This window comes from Nicotiana tabacum, chromosome 6 (genome assembly GCF_000715075.1).
Source record: "Nicotiana tabacum cultivar K326 chromosome 6, ASM71507v2, whole genome shotgun sequence".
Lineage (NCBI taxonomy): Eukaryota > Viridiplantae > Streptophyta > Magnoliopsida > Solanales > Solanaceae > Nicotiana > Nicotiana tabacum.
Window position 1 is genome coordinate 136,939,029 of NC_134085.1, and position 5,980 is coordinate 136,945,008.

The following is a 5,980-nucleotide window of genomic DNA, read 5'->3' on the forward strand; positions in this document are numbered from 1 at the left end:
GTCGCGCCTAAAGAGTCTAACGTGTTGTTATCTTTGGAGAAGGCAAGGAAATTCACTAGACCGCCCATCTCCAAATTCTAAATGTTTATTATGATTAATTATTGAGGGCCCCGCAATGTGTATCTTTCTTCTAACGGGGCTCATCTCATTATTTAAAAGGGATATCCTAAAGTGGCTACATTTTCTATTATGTTTGTCTCTAAAATAAAAAAAGGGAAAAGGTACGTGCTAATTTACTTAACCAAATCCGGATTTCCTGTCAATCATTTGATTCATTTGGTGAATTGTTTGCAAGATGAAGAATGCAGTATCTCGTGGAACCTGCCTTCAATTTTAATGAAAATTACATACAAGCTGGTGAAACGCTACAACTATTCCAAACATTTCTTGAGTTGAATTTAGTTAAACTTATTTAGGCTAGATTAAAGGAATTAACTACTAGACGTTGTTACTAATGGGATTTGAACGTGATCCTATGTACTGCCTAACGAGACCCAACAAAAGGACTAAAATAAAACAAAACAGCATAGTATAAGTTTGGAGTATACATACCCCGTATTAACAAACAACTACAAACTACAACACAAAGGACTAAAATCAGACGAATGTCAGTTAACATACACTTTCATACTATTGAATTATAAACTAACAACTACACAGGCCCATTAATATACCATGAACATTCCAACAAATACTTGAACTTCTTCAACCTTTTTCATTTCATGTTTTCAAACTGTTTCAGTTACACCAATATGGGACTCGAAATGTGTACCTGGGAGATGCTTACAATGAAGAAAGCAGGAGAGTCAGTTGAGCAGCAGTGCAAACAAAACAGCAGCAGTAACAGATAAATAGCAGCAGGACAAATTCCAGTGCAAGATGCAATTATAGACGAAGGAAAAGGCCAAATGATGGCAGCACACAGTGTAGTAGGAATAGAACTCCAGACAATCCAATTCCGAGATAAACCAATGCAACAAACACTACCAGTAATCTCGATTGAAACTTAGAAGAAGCAATACTACCTAACAGATTGACAACAGATGAACTTCAAACAAAACCAAAGTTTCTGATTTCCTGTCTGTTTTTTTTTTTATTTCTTGCTCTCTTTCTATCCCTATCTATCTCTCTCTGTATGTGTATTTTTAAAATCCAGAACCAGTCCCTCAATGTTTATACCTTCCTTGTTTTACTTCTCTGTCTATATTTCTTTTCAAAAAATCCCTCAAAAATTTCAGTCTCCTGTATGTTCTGTGTGTATTAATCTGTATGTATTTCAGCTCTCTTCTCTCTAATCTATCCCCTCTCTGTTCTCTTATCTCCGTTTTAAAACTGATGGCAGTCTGCCTTTTATAAGCCTAAAATCAAACCTTTAACAGCCTGTTTAGAATATCACAACACCCCTCCCATGTGCCTTCACATTTTCAGATTCCACTTGGCTAATTAAGTATGAACAAAAATAAAACCCATGATATTCCCTGGCAGACTCACTTTAAGTAATGTTTATTATTTCTGAGGCTAAAGTAGAGTATGGGCAGCAGAATGTAGTCTGACAGCATATGCTGTCAAACTATTTTAATTCAAACAGGACCTTTATGCACATGTTGTGCACAAATGCACATGCCATCAATTCAGATTACAATTACAGCCTACACCTTAGATTTCTGAAATCAAATTAGCAATTATAAGTAACTAAACTCAGTTCCTAATCGATTCAGGCAATGCTTAACAGAAGCAGGTCAATTGGTTATTGTTCGGACAACTGAAACTAATTGACGACATAAGTCGACTCGACTATACTAATCATAACACGTACAATCATAGCCAAAAATCAGAAATCTAAGAGTATCACACAAGGGGTTCAGATTGTAATGTCAACACAAAAATGACCTCGGGAGCTAATTGAAATGACCAATTACGAATTCAATTGAACATACAGTTTACACACATACATTATGAAGAAAGACTTGACTGAATACAGAGGTCGGGTCAAGGTGGACAATAGCAGTTCAAAAACACAAAACAAAATGTTTGGTCATACGGACGGACTTTTAACAACACACAAATATACGAACTGAAATAAAGAAAAAGAAAATCAACTCACCTTAAAGCTTTGAAAGAACAAATCAGAAAAAATCCACTTGTGTTTTGAACAGATCCTCCTTAAGGCTGAACGGACTTTAATCGAAGTGTTTCTCAGATGAGAAACACTTTGATTAAGGTCCATTAGACCTTAATCCCTTGGTTTAAGCAGGCACGGACCAGGCTTGGGGTTTCTAGGGTTCGTGGATGGTAGATTTGGGATTTAGGCCTCCGTGGTTAGATTCGGACCAAACCAAGCATGGTTTGGTCACGAGGGGGGTCCGGGGACTGTCTGGTATGAATTTAGGGTAGATCGGTGTAGATCGAGTTTTGACTCGAATCTTCAAATGAAGATTCGAGAAGGTGGGATGGGATTCGAGCTGAACGGTTGGTGGATCCATGTTCAGGGTGTCAAGGTGGTCCTAGGGTGTTAAGGTGAAGGTCACCGGCGTTCATGCCGCCAGAATTAATGGTGAGGAATAGGGGGCGGCTAGGGTTTATGGGTGAGGGGACGAGGACGGAAGCTGGGGTATTTGGATAGGGGGGCAGGGTGTGGTAGGAGGCTTATATATGGAATGGGTGGATTGATTTCAACCGTTGGATGAGGCGAGATGGACGGCTTGGATCTGAAGGTTTAAACGAAACGTCGTCGTTTTGGCTTAGTAGGGGTCAGAATTGGTTCGGGTAACGGGTCGGGTAGTGGGGTTATGGGTGAGAGATCCGGACCGTTGGATCGGCTTGGTTTGAACGGTTGTGATGGATTGGCATCGAAACGACGTAGTTTTGGTGTTAAACTACGTCGTTTTATGGCCTGGGGGTGGACTGTTTGGACTGGTGGCTTGGGCTGTTCATTTGGGCCTCCGATTTTGAAAATGGGAATTGGCCCAAGTTCATTTAAAACGAGTTTTAACCTCTTTTCTTTATTTTCTAATTTTCCTAAACATACAACCTAATTAAATAAAACTAAACAACATTAATTAATACTTAACGTATTTATTACACATATTAAAATGTTAAAAGTAGGTAAAATTAAACAAGGCAACAAATTAAGACAAAAATGCGTATTTTGTGATTTTCCATTTAACAAACGGATTACGGTTTAAATTACGCATGACACATACATTTTGTATTTTTTTTTTTAATAAAGATAAAAATGGGTAAAAGATCATAAATAATTAACAAAGTGCCATGTAAAATCCAAAAATTGTACAGCAGGACCATTTGTTATTATTTTTATTTCTTTTGGAGCGATTGTCGCGTAAAACAAAAATCACGTGCTCACAATATTTATTATATTAACTTTTAAATTTTAATATTACTTCATTTAAAATTTAATTTAACTCTGTAATTACACTTGTGCAACCAAATAGTAAATTTATAATTACACTGTAATTACACTATGACAAATAAGCAGGTCATCGTAATTATACAACTGTGTAATTACTAGACTGTGTAATTACTATCCTAGTAATTACACCAATTCCAATTACCTGGTGGCTTTCCAAACAGACCCTAAAGAAATAGGGAAAGAGAGAAAATAAAAAAGAAAAATGGTGTAACTGAATCCCTTAATTTAAGGCACTAATAATGGGTTGTATATAAATTGTAATCAATCCTTGTTTAGGGTGGGTAATATATAAAATTAGGACAACTTTGGTAAATAAGTTTCAAATATTGTATAGGAATGAAAAAATTCGAAAACTAAATATGCAAATTTTCTAGGGAATTTTACCTCCTATAGCAAAGGTATATACCTTATTTATTATAAATCAAAATTATTTTAACATATTATTTTCTATAGCTACCTTTTATATTTTAGAGCAAAATAAGTATTTATGGTATATACTATCATTGAAGCATGAAATACGCTATTTATATTTTTCCTCTCTCTTAGACAACTAGATATACCTATTTTTAAGGTGATTGTCGTTACTGTATTCATGAATACGTGGCGCGAAAACATGTGAATACATGCGCATACAACTGGACTGCCCTGATTTTAGGCCCTTTTTACTGATGTATTCTTGAATACAGTAGCGCGAATACATGTGAATACATGCGCGTACAGCTGGACTGCCCTGATATACATGGCGCGAATACAGGTGAATACATGCGCGTACAACTTGATTGTCCTGATTTTAGGCGTTTTTTAATGTTGTATTAATGAATACAGCAGCACGAATACATGTGAATACATGCGCGTACAACTGGACTGCCCTGATTTTAGGCGCTTTTTGTTGTTATATTCATGAATATATGGCGCGAATACATGTGAATACATGCGCGTACAGCTGGACTACCCTGATTTTTAGGCGCTTTTTGTTGTTGTATTCATGAATACAATAGCGTGAATACAACGAATACACTACCATAACAACTGAATAGTAGCTATAGGAAGTAATTAAGTATATGGTAGCTATAGGAAGTTAATAGCCACTAAACAATAGTGGTTTCTGAAAATTCCTCAATTTTCTACTAGGCCACTAAAACGTGGCACCCATAAGAGAATGGGTTTAGCCCACTCTTATTCATTTAATAAATAATCAAAGTCAACTATATTTAAAAATTTAGCCACTAACCACTTATTTAGTACCATATCTTGTATAGTAATTGTGATGACCCAAAGGGTCATCTTTTGTTTTAGAATCTGAATCCGGGTTCTGAGGCCTTGAAAATCTTATTTTCTTTCTCCTTGATTTGTGTGCACAGTCCGAGCGCGTTTCCGGAATGCCTTCATGTGAAATTTAAGAAGAATATTGAATTTTTCCTTTAAAATTAATTTAAGTTGACTTCGATCAATATTTTTGGTAAACGGACCCAGATCCGTAATTTTGACGGTCCCGTAAGGTCCGTAGTAAAATATGAGACTTGGACGTATGCCCGGAATCGAATTCTGAGGTCCCTAGTCCGAGAAGTAAATTTTTGAAGAAAATTATTTGCTGGAAAAATATAAGGATTTTAAGAAATGGAATAGTGTGCGATCTCGTTGGTATCGGGCCCGTATTTTGGTTCTGCGGCCCGGTACATGTCCGTTATGGTATTTAGACCTTATATGTGAAATTTGGTAAAAACGGAAAAAATTTGATTTAATTTGGTCTCTTGCTTGAGAAAATAGAAATTTTGAATTATCTTGAGAATTTCATGAGTTTTGATGTTAAATTCATAGTTTAAAATGTTATTTTGGCGATTTAGACCTCCTACTTCTGGATATGGTCGATTTTGATGGCATAGTGGGGATGGATTGGGCGTCACCTTATCATGCCATATTAGACTGTCACGCTAAGACCGTGACCTTAGCCTTGCCGGGGTTGCCTTGATTAGAGTGGAGATAGACTCCTGGTCATTCTACCAGTAGGGTCATTTCTTATATGAAGGCTCGACGTATGGTCGAGAAGGGGTGTTTGGCTTATTTGGCTTATGTTCGTGATTCCAGTGCAGAGGTTCCTTTCATGGATTCCATACCAGTTGTTCGTGAGTTTCCAGAGGTGTTTCCTACAGACCTGTCGGGGATGCCACCCGATAGGGATATTGACTTTTGCATTGATGTGGCTCCGGACACTCAGCCCATTTCCATTCCTCCATACCACATGGCCCCGCCAGAGTTGAAAGAATTGAAGTAATAGTTGCAAGATTTGCTAGATAAGGGCTTTATTAGACCTAGTGTCTCACCCTAGGGTGCACCGGTGTTGTTTGTTAAGAAGAAGGATGGGTCGACGATGATGTTCATAGACTATCGGCAGTTGAACAAAGTCATCATCAAGAACAAGTATCCATTGCCGAGGATTGATGATTTATTTAATCAGCTTCAAGGTTCCAAGTTGTTTTCGAAGATTGATTTGAGGTCTGGATACCATCAGTTGAGGATTAGGGCATCCGATGTCCCTAAGACAACTTTTAG